General features: G+C 39.8%; 1 protein-coding gene across 1 annotated transcript in view; it reads left to right on the top strand.

Annotated features, from left to right (window-relative positions):
* LOC145983708 (inositol-pentakisphosphate 2-kinase-like) overlaps positions 1–22,143 on the top strand; it is a 325,632-nt gene that overhangs the window by 210,037 nt on the left and 93,452 nt on the right. The window contains exon 5 of the mRNA XM_083116761.1: positions 21,082–21,132. The gene's annotated coding sequence lies outside the window, so the exon portion shown is untranslated. The remainder of the gene's footprint in view (positions 1–21,081; positions 21,133–22,143) is intronic.

The raw sequence follows: 22,143 nt of genomic DNA, 5'->3' as shown, positions 1-22,143 counted from the left end.
AAGTTTTGCCTGTTGATTAATATCTCGGGTTATTTTGAACAGAATTTAATCAAATAAAAGACAATGTATACATTGACATCTTGGCTTCAGTTCTGGAACATCACTTCTCCACCATCCACTTCCACGCACTTCCTCCAACGGCGCACCAGTCCTTCCATGGCGTCACGGTAGAAATCCGTGCTTTTGGAGTGACACCACAATCGCACAGCACGTTGGACGTCCTCATCTGATGAGTAGTGGTTTCCCTTAAGGTGTTCCTTCAGTTTAGGAAAGATGTAGAAGTCACAGGGTGCAAGATCAGGGCTGTATGGGGTGAGTGGGAGGACAGTGCATCCAAGCTTCAATATTGTGTCGCTGGTCAACTTGCTGGTGTGGGGTCTAGCGTTGTCATGGAAAAGAAGAGAGGCTCCATTGTCAGGCCTGACGCGTCTCAGTCGAGCCTTTAGCTTCTTTAGGGTTTCGATGTACCGCTCTGAGCTCACGGTGGTACCCTTGGGAAGAAACTCGGTGTGGACAACACCATTCACATCGAAAAACAGAGTCAGCATGACTTTTCCCGCAGATGCACAGACCTTGAATTTTTTTGGAGTGGGAGAACTTTTGTGACGGTACTCCATGGACTGCCTCTTCATCGTTGGGTCATAGTGGTGGACACACGATTCGTCGCCTCGCCTGTGACGATTTTCCACTCCTTCCGCCGTCAAGAATACGATTACTGCTCTCTGCTTTAACCGTACGTCCATACTAGGGATGGCCAGATCCGGATCCTAAAATTTTTCGGATCCGGATGCGGTACTTTTGGATCCGGATCCGTTTTGCTATCCCACATGCGCTTCTTTGGAAAGTAAGAATGTGCTTATAACATATTGTTACCTGCTAATATACACACACACACACATATATATATATATCCAACCTTGGTGACAATGAAGTTCGACCAGTCACAAATATAGGAGTGCGTTGTGAAAGAAGGAGAACACATGCATATGCTGAACATATTTTATTCAGCAGGCTACATGGAACAAAGGAAAACATAAATTTCCGCTGCAACGCAGCAATGTATGGTGTCCACACAAAATAAAACATTTTCGTCCATCTACACGTGACATTGAAGTTCGACCACTGTTAGAGGGGATCCTGTTTACCATGGTGTGACGCCGCCCCGTCGGCGAATAACTGTGGCAATGCGTCGGTGCATGCTGCGGACGAGTCGTTCAAGGTATTCCACATCGATGCGGTGCCATTCCTCCTGCAGGCAGGCGATAAGAGCAGCCACTGTCGTGGGTCCCCTCTGTTGCACACGTCGCTTAAGAACACGCCACACATTCTCAATGGGCGAGAGGTCGGGACTCGATGGTGGCCATGGCAGAGTTTGCACGTGATGGCGAGTCAACCATTCTCTTGTCGGCCGCGCTGTATGAGGCCTGGCATTGTCGTGTTGAAAGATGAGACGCCGCCTGTGGAACAGGTGCCATCGCACTGTGGGAAGATGCCGCTCCAGTATGCGTGTATAGGCGTGTGCATTCACGATGCCCTCACAGACGTGTAGTGGGCCAACCCCAGATGCCGTCATGCATCCCCATACCATCACCGACGCAGGTTTCTGTACCCGACGTGCATAACATTTTGCTTCATTCTGTTCCTCCTTCCGACAAATGACTGTTTTCCGTATTTTCCCTTACACAACATTGAAAATGGATTCGTCCGTCCACAAAACCCTGTTCCACTGCCGAAATGTCCATCCCCGGTACATTCGTGCCCACCGTAGTCGATTGCCTTTGTTCAACATGGAAAGGAAGGGTTTACGTTTCGCCTTGTACACTCGGTAATCGCATCGCTGAAGGTAACGGCGAATGGTTCTGGTTGACACTTCAATGTGTAAGAGTTCTCGAATCCACAGTCGTAATTCTGCCACAGAAACATGATTGTTGGTCTGGATATAGCGCCTAAATATCCGTAGGTCACGCACGCTCAGCAGGCGTTTTCGACCGGGGGCCTTACCTGGCTCTGTATTACCCGTATTTTGGTGGTGTTTGATGATGCAGTGGACGGTTGACTTGGGTAAGTTCAGTTGGCGCCCTATTTCCCGTTCACTGAGTCCATCCCATTGCAACTCCACCACTCTTCTCCTCACGGTGTTGTCATTAGGTTTGCCCCTGGCCATGGTGACAATGCACTGCGGTTCCTCGGTGCACAGCACGCGCTTATATACGGCAGACTCCCTTATCGTGTCCGTGACGCCATGCTTCCGTCGAATGCGCCACTATCTGGAATTTGCCGTATGGGTCTGGTGCCTGGTCGAAGTTCAATGTCACGCGTATTGTTCCCCGTTTTCGTTCTTTACGTGACCTTGGGTGCAACATGCTGGGATCACGATTCTTGCCTGCTCACACGCCTCCTCATACACACATGCGTCACTCCTGCGGGTCACCCATTCCACCGCCTATGCCTCTGTGCATTTAATCACGTATTCCTTTCTGGTCGAACTTCATTGTCACCAAGGTTGTATATATATATATATATATATATATATATATATATATATATATATACATACACACATATATATATATAGTGTGTGTGCGTGCGTGCGCGATTTGTAATTAATTAATACACTTACAAGGAAGTGAAAAAATATAAATATGCTGACCAAGGCAGTAATTTATTTTATTAAAAACATAAACTAAACGTAACGTTTCAACCTTCTGTCAAGGTCTTCATCAGACTCTGTATCAAGTACAAAAGTAACAAGATACACAAAAAGGGCATTATATATACACAAACTTTACTCCCTCCAGACTATTAGAAAGTTGTTAGGAACTTTCTAGCAGGTGGCTTTCACTTTCCAACTGTACTTTCACCTAAAAGGCTAAACATAATTACTTTCATATAGAATGTGAAGAGATATTCATATAGAATATCTCACGCTCTTTTTCCTTCATTTTTCTCCCTTCTCCTCTCCTCTTTCTCTCTTGTCCTTTCCACTCTTTCTAACACTTTCTTCCATTCTTTGTTTAACTTCAGTCCCCCATTCCAGTTCATTGTGTCTTCTTCACCTTTCTTCTCTATTTCCTTGGCTTCCTTCCATTTTCTCACTAGCATTCTCTTCTCCCTTCCTATCTGCTTAGCCTCATCCCACTCTATGTCATGTCCTGTTTCTCTGGTGTGTTTAAATATCGCATTTCTCTCTCTCTTAAGTCGTACATCATCCCTATGTTGTTTCAACCTATCTTTCAGTCTCTTTTTTGTTTCTCCTATGTACACACTTTGACATTCTTTACATTTTACTTCGTAGATAATCCCTTCTTCTTCCTCTTCTCTGTTTTCCTTTTTCTTGTTTGCATTCTTCGCTATTCCTAAGATGCTTTTTCCTCCCTTCCTGTAAGTATGCCCGCTTTCCTAAGCACTTTGCATATCTTTTCCGAGGATGAGGCTAAGCAGATAGGAAGGGAGAAGAGAATGCTAGTGAGAAAATGGAAGGAAGCCAAGGAAATAGAGAAGAAAGGTGAAGAAGCAGTGGCGTACGCAAGGGGGGGGTTGCCGGGTTTAAACCCCCCCCTTGAACTTTTGAAAAATTATGGAAATTGCTGTAGATAAAAATTAAAAGTGGCTAATTTATTACAGTCAAAGATCTGCGACAGTAGTAGTAATAATAATAATAATAATAATAATAATAATAATAATTTGAATTATTATTCCCATGCAGCATGAAGAAAAACACAACATTCCAAACACAATGTAAGGGGGCGCAAAGTTCAATTTGGAATTTTCTTGCAAAAAGTCGCGCAGTGACTCTCGCGAGAATTGTGAAAATTCCTTGCTTCGTCGCAGTGTGCCGACCTTATTGATAAATGTGTTGGAATGTCTATAAAATTACTTTTGAACGAAAACATAGACTCAGTGGAATTTAGCAACATGTATTCTCGCGGCTCATCATCATCCTGGGCTAGATCCATAAATGTAAATTTCCCCGTGCATATAGCACCGTGCCATGAAGGCACACGTAGTGGTGTGGTGGGCCCCACACATTCTCGATCTCGGCCATTTTGCACGTGATGTGATCAGCACCATGCTCCGGCAGTCTTTATCCCCCAGGGTTGCTCTCAGGTACCTATTGATATGAGGCTGGGTGCGGAGACAAGGCTGGATAAATTCTAACCAATTCCGGGAATCGAACCCGGATCTCCTGTCAGACTAGACCACCGCGGCTCCTTGGATGAGTTTCATATTTTGATTATTTCAATAAATTTAATATATTTGCTTGTTTTTATGGATTTTCTTCACACTTAAAATGTCTCACCTATTATATACAAATAACCGTTGACTAGACAATTATTTCGTAACATAGAAACAAAAAAAAATGTAATTTTGTTCTATTGCTTTCATAAATATATTTATGTAGATCTCTACTACTTAATAATAGTAGTGATATAAGTAGTAACAGCAGCTGCATTAGTAGTAATTAAACTAATTAATTAATTATAAATATTATTAATTAATTAATTAAAGTATAATAAAACGATGGTAATGTGAATTTGTAGAAAGTTTTCGAAATAACACCCCCCTTGATGAAATCCTGCGTACGCTACTGTGAAGAAGACACAATGAACTGGAATGGGGGACTGAAGTTAAACAAAGAATGGAAGAAAGTGTTAGAAAGAGTGGAAAGGACAAGAGAGAAAGAGGAGAGGAGAAGGGAGAAAAATGAAGGAAAAAGAGCGTGAGATATTCTATATGAATATCTCTTCACATTCTATATGAAAGTAATTATGTTTAGCCTTTTAGGTGAAAGTACAGTTGGAAAGTGAAAGCCACCTGCTAGAAAGTTCCTAACAACTTTCTAATAGTCTGGAGGGAGTAAAGTTTGTGTATATATAATGCCCTTTTTGTGTATCTTGTTACTTTTGTACTTGATACAGAGTCTGATGAAGACCTTGCTAGAAGGTTGAAACGTTACGTTTAGTTTATGTTTTTAATAAAATAAATTACTGCCTTGGTCAGCATATTTATATTTTTTCATAATCATGGAAACAAGGCTTAATGGTGTTACAAGGAAGGTCTAAGTCTCCCCCTCCGATTTCCATGAAACTTGGCAAATGTCAAGATGAGGAGAAATTGAAGTGGGGATCTGACCCCGAAACCACGTAAATATGGCATAGGAAGAAACAGGGGGCATAGGGCCTCTCTATACACCTGTCAAATTTCATGGGAATCGGAGGGGGACACAGGGGTCAGGTGATCCCCACGTCAATTTGTCCTCATCTTGACATTTGAGGCGGGTTTTGCCCCCTAAAACAGTTTTTTAGCCGAAACAAAAAAACACGTATTTCTTCCTTTGGGCCTCTCTATACACCTGCGAAGTTTCTTGAAAATCGGAGGGGGACACAGGGGTCAGATCCTTACTTCAATTTGTCCTCATCTTGACATTTGAGGGGATTTTGCCCCCTAAAATAGTTCTTAGCTGAAACAAAAAAACACGTATTTCTTCCTTCAGGCCCCTCTATACACCTACCACGTTTCATGGAAATCGGAGGGGAACACAAGGGTCAGATCCCCACTTCAATTTGTCCTCATCTTGACATTTGAGGGGAGGTTGCCCCCTAGAACAGATTTTTAGCCGAAACAAAAAAAAACACGTATTTCTTCATTTGGGCCCGTTTATACACACACCTGCCAAGTATCATGGAAATCGGAAGGGGACACAGGGGTCAGATCCTCACTTCAATTTGTCCTCATCTTGACATTTGAGGTGGTTTTGCCCCCTAAAACAGTTTTTTAGCTGAAACAAAAAAAAAACACGTATTTCTTCCATTGGGCCCCACTATACACCTGCCAAGTTTCATGGAAATCGGAGGGACACAGGGGTCAGATCCTCACTTCAATTTGTCCTCATCTTGACATTTGAGGGGGTTTTGCCCTCTAAAACAGTTTTTAGCTGAAACAAAAAAAAAACACGTATTTCTTTCTTTGGGCCCGTTTCTACACACACCTGCCATGTTTCATGGAAATCGGAGGGACACAGGGGTCAGATCCTCACTTCAATTTGTCCTCATCTTGACATTTGAGGGGGTTTTGCCCCCTAAAACAGTTTTTTAGCTGAAACAAAAAAAACACGTATTTCTTCCTTTGGGCCCCACTATACGCCTGCCAAGTTTCATGGAAATCGGAGGGGGACACTTAGATAACCTCCCTTGTTAGTCTTACACTTTGTAATTATATAACACTGCATATATTATAATGTTTTATTTTATTTTGTAAAACTGTAACTGTAGAACAATTGTATAATTTTTGTATAACATTTCTATCTTGTTATATGTGTTAAAGGTTTCATCCTGGAATGGAATGTCTCACATTTATGTGTGTTTTCATTTCCAATACATTCGAATTAATACATATTCGTTTCAATGGCATTTACAAAATCACCTCTGACATTTTATGTTAAACAAGTAAGATTATTTTCATGCACGAGTGTGTTAGCCGATGCGTAGGAAAGTATTTTAGGAACAACACTTGAAAAGATTTCTTGTAGGACTAACTAATGAAAAAAATTCTTGTAGGACTAACTATTGTAAAATTTCTTTGTAATCGAAGATCATAATAACTTTTAAGGTGTGGTAATATTATAATGGGATTGAGATACGAAACTCTCGGATCCGGATCCGGAATTTTCGGATCCGGATCCGTCTGGCCATCCCTAGTCCATACCAGTTGCCATCTTGGTCGCAACTGCTGATCACGTGGGCAGATGACAACAACTCCCGCTACGTGGCGTTGTAGGTATGGAATGGAGGAACGCTCGGCAAAAGTTCTGAGATCTCTGCAAATAAAATAAGAGGGATATTAATCAACTGGCAAAACTTTTCAGCCCCCCCCCCCCTCGCACTTTCTGACTTCAATATGTGCAATACTTAAATGTTTGTCCAAATGACAAGTCTAGATTGTTCATTCACAAGATAGCATTGCATTCAATTTAAAAGAAAAATAGATTCACTTGCACTCTGACATGGAATGCCCCTGTATGATTCACATTTTCCTTTAATATGAAATTTCAATACAGCAATATTATTTGCATGGATAATCGTCCTTTGAATTCAAGAGCAGCGGAGAATTTTATTTGAAAACGACGTAGCTAATGCCATTGTTAAGAATATCTTTTTATGTAAGTTCAAAATACCAGTAACTCAAAATACAATTGTTCTTTACTCTCAGCATAATTTTTCCTAAGAAAACGTTGGACGTCAAATCTTCGACATGTGGTGCATTGTCCTTGCGGATATGACTTGAGTCACAGAAAAGGAATGCCATACACACTGTATTAATACTGAAGGATATTGCCACTTCCCTAGGTGTTGGTAGTGCAGTGTGGTGGTGTGAGTGGGCGGCCGCGTCTCCGGTGTTCCCTTGCATTCGCTGTGACACAGTGCGTTCATTCATTGAATCAGGACTTAGGTTGGTGAGCTGCAAGAAGCTGATCTTTCCAAGTAAGAAAATGGGTTGCGTTCAGAACAAGTGTAGGCCTACGGTATCTGAAAGGGCGTTTGAAAGGTAAGGGAATACATCGTTTTCGCTACAAAATACTTGGATCGAAATCTTCCGTTTCTGATTGTATAATTACTAAAGCAGTGTTTCCAAGTTGTTTTCGACATGTTACGTTGCCCTCGGCTCAGGCAAACAGTGTTTTTCCTCATTGTAATATTTTATTGATATGCTTATTAATTAAGTGCATGTACTATACAGTTATGTACGTGTAAATGGGTGTGGGTAGGGCGATGCAAAAATTCAACAATTCGTGTAAATGAGTTTGTTTAGTATTTTCTTTAAGGTTCTTATATTCTTTGTATAGCTACTACATATAGACCTAACTGTATTTTATCGTATCTGTAACGTTGGAAGAAAAAGCGGCCGTTTTGGCTATTATGATGTTTGGCCGTTAAGGTTTTCAAAAGGAAACGGACGTTGGCAACAGACGCCAGCCCAACACATAAAAAAATAAAAAATAGAAATAAAAAAAGAGGGGAAAGGGACTTCGGAGGTAAAACGGCGGCAAAACTTATTTTGGGCCTCCCCGATGGCGCAGTGGTAGCGTCGTCGCTTTGTAATCGAGGGGTCCTGGGTTCGATACCCGGTGCAGGCACATAGTGGTTCTGAACCCACTTTAAACTGTAGGTCCAGTCCCGATTAGCCTTACTGTGCAAAAAGTGGACTTAAAACACCAAATTAATCAATCAAAACTGATTTTGCAGGGCAAACTGATTTCGTGGGGAAACTGATTTCGGAGGCAAAACAGATTAGTAAAAACTGATTTCGCGGGAAAATGGATTTTGGAGAAAAGGACAGATTTCGCGGAAAAAACTGATTCGGGAGAAAAACTTATTTTGGAGAGAAAACGGATTTCGGAGGCAAAATGGATTTCGCGGGAAAATGTATTTCGTTTCGTAGACAAAACGGATTTTGGAGGGAAAACTGATTTGGGAAGGGAAAACCGATTTCGGAGGGAAAACGGATTTCGGGGGAAAACTGATTTTGGTGAGAGAACTGATTTTGGTGAGAGAACTGATTTCGGAGGGAAAACGGATTTCGGAGGCAAAACATATATTTCGGGGGAAAACTGGTTTTGGAGGGAAAACTAATTTCGGAGGCAAAATGGATTACGGAGGGAAAACGGATTTTTGAAGGAAAACTGATTTCGGAGGGAAAGCGGATTAAGGTGGAAATACTGATTTCGGAAACAATCAGAATTTCGTTTCGATTTCCTTACGATGTTGGGTGGGCCACCCGTCTCATACACAGACTGAAATCTCAAGAGAAAAGTTGTCAAGCGTCCTCCAGGAGACTCGAATCAACGCGCGTCTCATAGTCCAAGCCCAAAGTCTGACACCTTAGACAGCACGGCCACGGTCCCACCAAATTTATCTCTGGAGGAGAGAATGAGTGCACACAAAACTGCTCCCCCTTGAAATGAAAATTGGTTGAATCTCATGTAAGTAAATCGCCTTCTCTGATGCCGAAGAGGTTATCGCTGTCAAATTAAGGTGTCCTAAGTGAAATATGGTTTTCATATTTTCTTAAACAGTAGACGCAGGTGAGTAAAGCTAATTTGAAACAAAATGCATGCATGGATGGATATAAGAAAGATAAACTCACGTGTTGTGGGGTAAATAGATACACACGATTGTGAAATGATTCAATAACAAATAATATTTCAATAATCGTACAAAATTATAACGAATCATGCCGCAAATAATATGCTTTCGCGATGACAGGCCCGTAGCGAAAAATAGGCTAGGGGGCTGAAGGCCCTTCAGATCAGATCTTTTCTTCTTCTTCTTCTTTAGCCAAAAGTGGCAGAAAGGCGACATAAAGTAACAAAAATGCAAGTACAAAACACAGTATCATTGTCTTTCTCGTGATCACTTTATCATCATGATTGCGATTAGCCCAAGATGTAAAATTGATTTTTTTGGACGTGTCTTATGTTTGCGAGAGCGGTATTGAATTCAAATATATACATAAATAAACAGCAGTTAAAGGATATTCAATCTAATTTCTTTTAAGTTATGCGTTTTATTTATTGTTTTAAGTTTACAAAATATTCAACAATTTATACTTATTAATACATTGCCATTCCCAAATTAGATCTGTCCGATGACGTACTAATATCGCTGTCGCCTTGACTTCGCAGCGCGTTATGCTAACCACTACGCCAGGCGCGGATAGCCTTCATTCATAAATACACATCCACTGTCAATACGCAAGCTGCGATATGACAATACGTACTTGCATGCTACATCTTATCTGAAACGTTTCCTTTCGAAAATGGATACGATGGAGCCTAATGGTGATGATAAGCATTGGCACGTTTTTTGTGTCTGATTGAGATGATTCGCACATCATAATGTTGAGTCAACGGTCTGTTCAGGTTTCCTCATCTTTCAATGCATGGCACGGAACATAGTCACGTTTTATCTTTGAGCATAGGGAGATATTAATTCAACGTTCGCTCGATGGAAATGTTATGTGATGAATGAATCCAATTCTTGCTCTAGTTTTACAACGTATATACCGTTTCCAACGTTTCTGATCTGGAAAATAGCCTGTACAACGGAAACAAAAGCCAGTGGTGATGCTGAATAAATCGTATATGCTACGACAGGTAGGAAAAAAATCCAAATTTGTAAGGAATCTTTTTGAGATATAGGACCTCCCCGATGGCGTAGTGGTAACGTCGTAACCTTGTAATCTATGTGTTCCGGGTTCGATACCCGGTGGAGACTTCACAGTGGTTCGGATCGCACTTTAAATTGTAGGTCCAGTCCTGATTAACCTTCCTGTGCATATACTGGACTTAAAACGACAATTCAATCAATATTTTTGAGTATACACCCAGAAGAAAAGGTGGTGAGGAATTCGTGGAGGATGTAACTTTGAGGTGGAGTGGGTTTTTTCTTTCTTTTTTTTAGTGAATAATGTTACCATGTTTTCAATTTTGCATGCATCTGATGTCGATATTTAAATAAAAATTTGACCCTTTCTCATCACCAGACCCACCAACCTCACTTTGATCACGCCACTGATATATACATGCTTCACTTTTCAGCACTTCGATTATCACAAATACATCACACACTTTTTATTGTGTGTGCTAGACGGAATTGAAGGTGAATGACACGTGAAAAAACCCTTTATATTTTTTTCACTCCTCCCGTTAGTTCCATATAATTGATTTGGGATAAAGATGAGAACCCCCCTTTTTTCCCCTATGTTTTTCTCGGTATTCACAATCAATCGCACATCCTTTAGATTTTAGTTACTATGTTGGAGTTTTTATTGGATTTTCTCAGTATTCAAATGATTGCATATGTCAAACAATTTTAACATTTGCCTTTTCTTTGGGTATATGCTGACGAAATTTTGAAAATTAAAGAACTCGCAAATATGAATATAAGTATGATGAACTTACGTGCCACTGAAATTCGTCAAAAAAAATGGTCGAATTACTGTTTGTATGGGTTTTACAAGCAAGCGAGCGTAATGAAAATGAAGGTATGCTTTGATTGCAAACGTTCGACCAACTCCTCTGACAGTGGATTTAAGAAGTTAAGCGATGGCTCAATGTTTCTGGAACTGGACGTTGAGACGACATCCATGTGACATACATTACTTGTTACAACACCTGTGCCAACTATGTCTCTTGAGCGACAGTTTATTGTTTTTTGAGACTGACTGACTGCGTGATTCTCACGTTCGGTAGTTCCCGTGGATTGTCTTTGTTGATAAATTTTGCTGCTAGGTAATTGTTTTTCTTGGAAAGGACAGCCTCCTACTCTCACACAAATCTTAGAACGTGGCACATATCTAAGAGCTGAGCACTCGATAACTTGACATCATAAGATGCTTTTGCTCAGGGATCATTGTTCGTCTGCTCATTGAGCAACATCTTCCTTCCTTCAACTAGGATTGTGCATACTTTATATACTTTAATTCTTAGCCTATACATTAAACATTTTTTAATGATAAACTCTATTGCTGCACATTAAACTGTTTATACATACGGGGTATAAAACTTTCTAGTTCGCTCAGAAATAGCAGCGAGATTGAGCTTCAGTACACTAATTGGGCATGTGTGAAACTACCCCAAGGGTTCGAACTGGCTATTTGCACAGCTCTAGTACCACTCTCTTTGGCACAGAAACTGTTTCAGAAAATTATTTCAAGGATTTGAGATTAATCTCAGCGTTTGTAGGCTACAACCTTTCAACAGTTGTTCAGCCAGTGAAGCGTCCATAGAGAGTGCGCAACGGCCAATTGAACTCTACTGTTATCGTTTACCCAGCTATTACCTTCACTCTCGACGGCAATAATGAATGTTGTAAACTTCTTTACGCAGGCTTTATCATGCTCGATAAATCTGCAAGCATATCGGTCAAGCCATTGCCGTTACTAGATCAACAACTTGTGCTTATCACTCGGTTAAATCAGTCTCTCGCGGAGCTAGAATTCCTACTAGAAAAGCTTATGAACGCTAAACTAGACACCAAACTGTTACACGCTACTAGTTTTGGTTTCACACGGCACTGTAGGCTAATTCGTTACTTGTTTTACAAGTGCATTTGCAAAAGATAAAATTTATCTCACATTGTCGATTACGATTTGCATGACGATTGTCTTGAAAATTACGAACTATGTTCATGACTTTTAAGGTAAATGTTAGAATAAGTTTATGATCATCGAGAGTGAGTGTGAAATTCGATTTCCACATAGATATTTAACTGATTTAATGTTCTGATTCTACCAACTTTAGTCAACTAGTTCGTATTACAGAATAAGTTTTGTATACTTGTTTCCTTAAAACCACAAGTGTAAAGGAAGATTTACTGTTAAACCTTATCACAAAAAGTCTTCTATAGTGTGTCTATAGTCGTAATACTTCTCTATGGTAATTCATCTACTACCAGTTCGCCCATGAAATGATATCACAGGCCTGCATGGGTTTGGATGACTCACAGATGACTGTTGTCTCTGAATAATTTCAGCATGCTGATTCCAAAAATGAAATCAATTTTTACCACTCACGTCTAGTTTTTTTCAGAAAATAGCAAAATGTGTAGTTCCATCATTTCCTCAATAGATGGCTCTGTTTAGATGATTGTAAAATATTGGTTTTCTAGAATACAAATCCCCCAATATCGAACTATACTTCAGTAAAAAAAAGTACCCGGAATTTGGCTGGTAAATGTCCCACATTGGAGACAGGACCGGCGGAAGCGGAGGGGGGGGGGGAACCGTGCCACCGCCCAGAGCGGCAAATTTTTCAGGGCGGCAAAATTTGAAGAGAAGAAAAAAAAATAAGCCCATTGAAAACTTGAAAGTTATAATATTATATTATATAACTTGGAAGTTAATATATGCCAGCACACCGTTTTGAAACATATCAGTAGTCTCACTTTAAAACCTCAAAGTGCCACGGCCACAAAGTGGGAAAGCAGATTCAATGCCTTAACTCCGTTGAGATATCACGGGGGAGAGGTCTATGATGCGCTCCTTAAAATAATTGGCGACAATAAAACTGTCCAAATGGTCGCACATGAGGCTCAGTGTATTGCAAACCAGTTGCGTGGTTTTACATTCCTTTGCTCACTAGTTATCTGGTATGACTTTTTACTCCACGTAATGTAATGAACAAATGCCTTCAAAACATTAATCTACGATTGGTTAGTTGCTGTTCGATGATTTCTTGCAAACATATCAGCGCTTTGAAAAAACAGGAGTAATAAAATTTCAAAGTTCCTTAGACGCCACTTCGCAGCCTGGCAGGACCTCCCTCCCTCCCTCCACTCGTGGAGGCGTTAGGGGCTGCGACCTGTGAGTCCCGGTTGATGAGAGAGAATTGGCAGCGTATTTAGATATACGTAGATGATCCAAATATAGGCAACACTGTACAGGACCGAAATCGAAAGAAAAGCAGTTTCAGTAGATGAAACTGTTAAAGATCCACAAAAACGGTACAAAGTTGATTCTTATTACCAGGGCCTAGACGATTGTTTTAGCTCTAACAAGGGAGGTTATCTAAGTGTCCCCCTCCGATTTCCATGGAACTTGACAGGTGTAGAGAGGGGCCCAGTGGAAGAAATACGTGTTTCTTTGTTTCGGCTAAAACTGTTTTCAGGGGGAAAAACCCACCTCAAATGTCAAGATGAGGACAAATTGAAGTGGGGATCTGACCCCTGTGTCCCTCTCCGATTTCCATGGAACTTGGCAGGTGTATAGAGGGGTCCAAAGGAAGAAACACGTGTTTTTGTGGTTCAGATAAAAAAACAGTTTAGGGGGCAAAATCTCCCTCAAATGTCAAGATGAGGACAAATTGAAATGGGGATCTGACCCCTGTCTCCCTCTCCGATTTCCATGGAACTTGGCAGGTGTAGAGGGGCCCAATGGAAGAAATACGTGTTTTTGTGTTTCAGCTAAAAAAAAACTGTTTTAGGGGGCAAAACTCCCCTCAAATGTAAAGATGAGGAGAAATTGAAGTGGGGATCTGACCCCGAAACCACGTAAATATGGCATAGGAAGAACACGCACATATAATTGGAACACACACAGCAAATAACTGTAGGATTCTCGGTACCAAACGCAAGTGATATCGTGAAGGACGATGGCGGTTGAACGTCTGTGCTAATAATACTGGCAGATACACAAGTGGGACACTTGAGATATGAAGTGCATATCACTGGCAAACACAGCTCTGTGCTGTGAGTGTTCCAATTATATGTGCGTGTTCTTCCTATGCCATATTTACGTGGTTTCGGGGTCAGATCCCCACTTCAATTTCTCCTCATCTTGACATTTGAGTTGGGTTTTGCCCCCTAGAACAATTTTTTAGCTGAAACTAAAAAACACATATTTCTTCCATTGGGCGCCTCTATACACCTGCCAAGTTTCATGGAAATCGGAAGGGGACACAGGGGTCAGTTCCCCACTTCAATTTCTCCTCATCTTGATATTTGAGGTGGGGTTTTTGCCTCCGAAAACAGTTTTTTAGCCGAAACAAAAAACACGTATGTCTTCCTTTGGGCCTCTCAATACACCTGCCAAGTTTCATGGAAATCGGAGAGGGACATTTAGATAACATCCCATGTAAGAGAAAGATTTGAGCTGCTTAATCATCATAGTGAATTTTTCAATTTCTTTTATGATATTAGCAACCATAAAGACATGCCATCTGATCTTTTGTCTGAGAAGTGTAGAAAACTTGCCGGAATTTTAACACTTGATTTATTGATTGAATTGATGTTTTTAAGTCCACTTTATGCACAGTAAGGCTAATCGGGACTAGACCTACAGTTTAAAGTGGGATCCGAACAAGTATGAGCCTCCACCGGGTATCGAACCCGGGACCCCTTGATTACAAGGCGACGACGCAACCACTGCGCCATCCGGGAGGCCTGCTTACACATGAGGACTACTGAATGAAAAGATGAACTGAAATTGCTTTCGGCTATAATAAAACAATTACTCCAACGGAGACCTTAAACTGATAAAGGGTCATGATTTTGCACCTAGTGTGAGTGTAGAACTTCGAATTTATTAACTTTGTCGGTAAGGTTAATAAAAATACTATCTTCGGTCAATCGTCTGAAACACGCTTCTTTCAATTTTATGCAAGATAGCATAATATTAAAAAGAATATTACATACATGCAATGGTAAAGTTCCCTGTGCATATGGCACCATGTCATCAAGGCACATTTACAGGATGTGGGGGTAGGACCACACACAGACTCGATCTCGACCATTTTGTTTGATGTGATCAGCACCACTCTCCGCCTTTACCTCCCAGGACTGCCCCCAGGTGTCCATTAATTTGAGGCTGGGTGAACCCCAGAGCCGCTTTATGCGGGAACAATGCAGGAAAGAATTCAGGCTTTAGATCAACACCCACATTTTAAATATCCAATCATATATCACAGACCTATAACGATAAATATATGAAGTCAAGCCTTCTTTTCTTTCCTAATGCTTGTTACATTTAAGATACGTTTAAGAGAGAGAGAGAGTTTCATAAAATATAATAATATAAAATTAGTGTCGCATTTTTTAAAGTTTAACTGTAGTCGAGCGAGGTATCCATTTGTGCTTAATAGTATTGAAGTAGCGTAACAAGTTTCATTATTTATTTTATAGTTTGATGTTTTACTTATAATTAGGAATATATTGATTTTCAATTTCCCGTTGCTACGTAATGACAGGAGGCGCCGGCCCTGATTGGAGATATCGAGAATTCATTTTGTCCGTAGGATGGCAACACTGTACTGAATGACCACGCAGAGAGGTAGAGTAATCTATCCATCAGTTTGTGCACAGCAGCTGTTTACGTTAGTTGTGTTGACGAGTGTCCTGCGATTTGCAGAATGGAGACAAATATCGAGCAAAGAATTTGTTTGAAATTTTGTTTTGCCAACGGACTGTCGTGTGCTGAATCGTTGAAATTGCTACAAAAGGCCTTTGGTGATTTGTGTCTGTCGAAAACACAAGCGTATGCATGGTGCACAAGGCTTTCAAAGAATGCAGAGAAGTTGTTGATTATTTGCCCCTATCTGGTCGACCTTCCACGTCGACGACTGACGAAAACGTCGGAAAAATCAGGACAATAGTGCTTGAAAACCGGCGTGTGAGTGTGAAAGAGGTGGCTCGTGAGCTTGACACAACACACATGTCCGTTTACAACATTTTGACTGATGTGTTAGGTATGAAACGCGTCGCGGCACAACTTGTTCCGAATGAGCTGAATTTCCTGCAAAAAGCACATCGCAGAGATGTTGCTGAAGACATGATTTCGCGAGCCTCTAGTGACTCAACCTTCATGAAACGCATCATAACTCGTGATGAGACATGGGTGTATGAGTATGACATGCAAACAGGTCAACAATCTTCGGAATGGCGCTTCGAAAATGAACCAAAACCCAAAAAATCACGCCAAAGTCGCTCAAAAATTAAGGTCATGCTCATTATTTTCTTTGATTATCGTGGTGTTGTGCACCCAGAATTCCTTCCAGCGGGACAAACTGTGAATAAAGAGTTTTATGTGACCGTTATGAGGCGTCTGTGTGAGAATGTTCGCCGAAAAAGACCCAAGTTATGGAAAAACAATTCTTGGATTTTGCACCACGATAATGCGTCGTCGCACACGTCGACTCTTGTTCGCAAGTTTTTGGCCAAAAACTCAACACATGTCCTCGCCCAAGCCCCATATTCTTCAGATATGGCTCCGTGTGATTTTTTTTTCTCTTTCCGCGACTCACGTTACCACTTCTGGGAAGGCGTTTTGAATCAATTGAATCCATTAAAGGAAATTCGCAAGAAGGAACTCAGGGCGATACCGTCTTCTGCGTTTGAAAAGTGTTTTGAAGACTGGGTTAAGCGTTGGCATATGTGTGTTGCATCTGATGGGGCCTATTTTGAAGGCGACAAAATAAACGTTGATGATTAACCACGTATTTTGTGTTTTATTCACAAATTCCGGGTACTTTTTGTACGTAGTAGTAAATGCACATAGAATAGTTAAGCATTTAATACACCTTCTATCTTCGAAAGACACATTGACATGAAAATTGTAAACTTTGATTACGTAACTTTCATTTTCAAACTCCCTTGTTAAATTTCCTTCACAAAATCTTCAAAAATCAATGTTATAATCTAGTGGATTGATTGAACTTAATGACGTGGAGAAAAATCCTGATCTAGGGGAAAATCCTAATGTGATGGGAAGAAAGAAATGTATGTCATATCCGTTATCAGCATTCAAAATACTTACAGAATCACCTATTGGTTTGTAAATATCCGAAATTTCTCTTGTTTAAATTTATTTTATTACGTTCTGTAATAGGCGTAATGGAATGGCAAATATGAGATTTTGGATTGTGAAAAATCCAAATGTGATGGGAAAAAATGGATGTCATTTCCGTGATCAGCACTCAAAATACTTTCAGAATCACTTATTGATTTGTAAACAAACGAAATTTCTTTTGATGCGTTAGGAAATAGATGTAATGTAATGTCGAATATGAGAATTTTGATTGTGAAATTATGAAAAATCCTGACGGGATGAAAAAAAATGGATGTCATATCAATGATCAGCATTTAAAATACTTCCAGAATCACCTATTGACTTGAAATCATGTTGTTTTTTTTACAAAAAAAAAAAACGGTGATGTAATTAATCCGCCCGAGGTAAAACCTGTTCTCTATGTTCACTGCTACGAATTTTCAAATGTGTTTATGATATTCTTGGTTACCTTATTCCCACTTTACTCCCTCTTTTCAAAAATATTTAGCAGATAAATTTGTCAGGCGGTACATTCTCTCTATTCCTGTTTCTATATAGACTCCAATTACGTTGTATATTGGAACATGTATTGGTTGCAGCGTGATCGAACCAAGAAACAAGTAGCGAAATAGAGCACTTTCTAGTTGACAAAACCAGCTTCCCAGTGAGTCGTAGGGCATGGATTTCTATCTTGGCACCAAGTCCCGCTGTCAGAAAAATACTCTAGTAGGAAATATATCTGCGTGGGATACAGGTGTTAGATGGCAAGTCTTATGTTGTGTAAACCCATCCCATCCCATCGTTGAAAACGATACACATTCTATAATACAGAGATACCCATGAACACTCCTTATAAAATGTAAAGGAGTTAGGCGGGGTACAAATGGTCATGGTAGAAACAGGTTAGGCCTAGGGGGAACCATATCGGTGTGTTTAAAGCAGACGACCGGCATATTGAATTCCACTCAACATTTTTAAATGAGAAGGGGGTGATGTGATATATCAAATCAGGCTATAATTTCACGAGAAATGCAATGGTGAATGTTTTTTCGATATATCTTTAACCAGTACAAAGTTATTAATGAATGCTTGTACCATTTCCTCCTTTTTCGATATGTCAGAAAAAAACATTAAAATGCCTCTAACGCGTCAATATCGCATCGAGATCATACTGACGTCTAGGGCAAGAAGTTCACGTGATTGTTATCGGATACATTCACGAAGAGTTGAGCATTAGGAATGGTTGTCTCGATCAATTACAATGTGACGCTTCCATTGGAATGAAAAGTCCTTCACAGTGACGAAGTTAATGTTTATGTTCATTGGAAAGTTAATACTCCCTCTGTCCCATAATTATAGTCCGGTATGCCAAAATGGTAGTACAGGAATAACAGACGAAGAGGCAGATGGAAAGCACAGTTTGTACTGATCCTTGAGTAATAAAGTTGTATGACTCATTCCCGTGTTTCATGTTCTTCTTCTGTATACACCAGTGTCACAGTTTGAATATCAGGCAATTATTAATTATGAGACAACAAACAAAGGTGTACCGGACAATAATTATGGGGCAGAGGGAGTAACTTTTTACTCGTTAAAGATACGTCGAAAAACCTTCACCAATGCATTTCTAGTAAAATTCTAGCCTAATGTGATATATCATATCACCCCCTTCCCATTTAAAAATGTTGAGTTGAATTCAATATAGCGGACGTCCGCTTGGAACACACGAATATGGTTTCCCCTAGGCCTAACCTGTTTCTATCATAACCATTTGTACCCAGCCTAACTCCTTTACAACTTATCGGGGGTGTAACGGACTTTTGAATCACAAAATATTTGCCAAGTAAAAATACATGTTTGTAGTCATTAAATGCAATCTCTCAATCATTATTCTTAGAGTATTTATTATAATCAACACATTTGTTTGGACTGTGGAATGGGTGGGTCGAATAAATGAAATTCACTTCATCAAGTTCTAATAGTGGGAAAAGTTGCATTATGCAATTAGTAACATGGGGGGAAAAAAGCAGAACAAAATCTGATAGCATCATCAGTTTGCTCATTAATTTAAAAATTTTGCCAAAAATAATCAAATTTTTAATTTTCCCGCTTGAATAATTAATTCATTTAATGAACGTTTTCTATTACAAATCGTTTATTTTACTTCAAATATACAAATGCTAACAAAAATGCATATGATATAAGTAGTCCGTAATCTACTTATAATGTTTCATTTTTAAATTGTTGTTTGAAATGTATGAAACTTTCGGAAATTATAATATTTTGTGACCAACAAACGTGTATTTTTAAGGTCGTTACTTGATGGTAAAATGTGTTACAGATTATTAAACTTATTTCAGTGTTTTATTGTGTATGTAAAAGAAAAGAATTGTGCAGCTCTTCACCAGTGTCATTGCTTAGGAAGGATCCAGAACTCACCACGAGAAAGTGGCTGCACTTTGAGTTCGATCCACGCCCTTCACTTATTTCCTATTTCAGACAAAAATTTGGTGTCAGATTTCTGACTAAGTGTTGTATTCGATAACGGGACAATTGCATTGTTCTAATCACGCCGTCTCTATTTACTTCGCCACATACTTTTTCAGCAGGCACTGTTACAATTTTGGCACATCTCTCTACTGACTATGTGTGGCATGGAAATTTTCTACAGGCAAATTCGGATAGAACTTTACTATCTAAGAATAACAAAATATTTTCTGTTGTCACAAAATGCATCATTGGTGGTGGAGAGATTTTGCAAGTTTGCAAATTAAGATTAGGGTCTGGAAAGTTCGCATAGTTTTACCTTTTAAAGGATTGTAACACCCTTCTCACTTGTATACGTTTATCCAGCATGTTTCCAGTGTGTGCGAAGAAAGCATTCCTCTCAATAACAAAATTATTGAACAAATTTTGTGGTAACTACCGTGATGCCTGAATTGCCTACCAACCGTGTTTTTGCTTGATTTCTTGCTTACGTTATTTTTCCTATGTAGAAATATTTTACTAAAGTCTCGATCGAAACGAGACTCTGCAGACGGTAATGCTCGCTCTCGCCCGGGTTTTACAGACGTCCTTCTCGTTCTCGGTCACGTTTCAACGTATCTCGTAGGGTCTGTTCTCCTTGTCTCGGTTGTTAAAAGAAAGCTTCTCTTCTATTCGAGATTCAGACTTCATCTCGCTACGGTCCCGAATTTCTACATTGAGTCTGCGCAACGTCACTTCCTCTTTAGTTGCATCCCAAGACGCAAATTGATTTATAACTATCCATAGTTGTATGCCTACCTTAATTTAAAGTAATTATATGATGTAAGCATGGATTTAAGAAGACTTGTAAACTAAACGTTTGATAAATTTCCGTGTTGATTCTTTCTCGGATATCCTGATTTACCAACAAATAGAATGGCAGTAGATCTTTTTCAATTTTTAACGAATCAGTCACTAGACTTCCCAAATAAGACATAACTGTAAGTAATTCCACTTGGTTACCAGCATTCGCAGCAGCGTGTACTGCTTTGATCCGTCCACTTGCTTCCGCCCCCCTTTCTTTGCCGCCATGAGTGGCCTTGCTCCAGAGATACCCGTGACAGGGTATGTAATGAAATTACTTTTTCTTATTACAGTCCTCTGTACAGCTATAATTCTTCACGCTGTTGTGAATAATGTTGTAGATGTGAATGTTTCAAGTTCTATGTAATACATTTAATATCTAGCCAATATTTTTTCTGTGATTAACTAATATTGGTGTTTCTTCTTTTTTAGACAAGCCAGTTTACAAATAGAGCAGCTTATTAAGGATTTGGAGAAGTTAAAGTGAGTACAGCTTCTTCAAAATTGATTTTTTAAATATACGAGTTTTTAATATCTTGAACCCTTCAAGCTTTACGAGATAAGGCTTAAAATGGGTGTTATAGACGAAGAGAACAGTGTGAATGCATTTAATTATTATTAATTTTATTTTTAGTTAATTACTTGGAAATAACATCACTCCCATGACTTCTGAAGCAACATGTGTTTGCTTTTATTTCTTTAAACTTTTCGTGGTTCACTGCCTTCCTCCAGACAATACCAAAATACCACAAACTTTAAAAAAGCGTTAAAGCATTGATGTTATTTTCAGAATTTTTTTCCCATTCAGGTAGAAATGCACATTTTACAGAGCTAGTGACTCATTTTCACAATAAGACGGCTTTTTATTATCCATTTGAAAACCTATGTAATATAAGTTATATAAGTTGTTTGTAAGAGGCAGAGTTTGTTTACTTTAAGTGCACGTATGCTCATTTAAGCCAATCGGGGCTGAACCTGCAGTTTAAAGTGGGATCTGAACCACCGTGTGATGTGCTTTCACTAGGAATTATTCCCAGGATCATGGTAAGAGGATGGAGAACATAGACTGGTCTGTGTACTCTGTCACAGACTCATCCTTGATTTGGTTTATTTTACTACGCTTTTCTGTCACTTTTGACTAATCGCGAAGATGAGTGATGAAATAGATGAAGGGACAATCACAAAAGCACCCATGCCTAAGCTGGGATTCCAACCCGAGACCCCCTGGCTGTCGCAGCGCGGTGTGCTAACCACTCCGCGACGGAGGCCGGCACAGACTCATCCTACTTGTGCGTGTATGTACAGGGTGTCGCCGTAAACATCGACAAACTTTCAAAGCGTGTTGAGAAAATCAAGACAAACTCCTCTCACCAACTTTTTTCCCGTTCAGGCCTCGTTTCTATGCTACAAGCCCTTGAAAATTATTATTTTCTATCCTGGCAACATACATGGCAGATTCATATTTGTCATTGACATTTATTCTATCGGAATATG

The sequence above is a fragment of the Lepisma saccharinum genome, chromosome 2 (genome assembly GCF_977018435.1).
Source record: "Lepisma saccharinum chromosome 2, izLepSacc3.1, whole genome shotgun sequence".
NCBI lineage: Eukaryota > Metazoa > Arthropoda > Insecta > Zygentoma > Lepismatidae > Lepisma > Lepisma saccharinum.
Note: the sequence above shows the minus strand (reverse complement) of the source record. Positions and strands in the feature narration are given on the sequence as shown.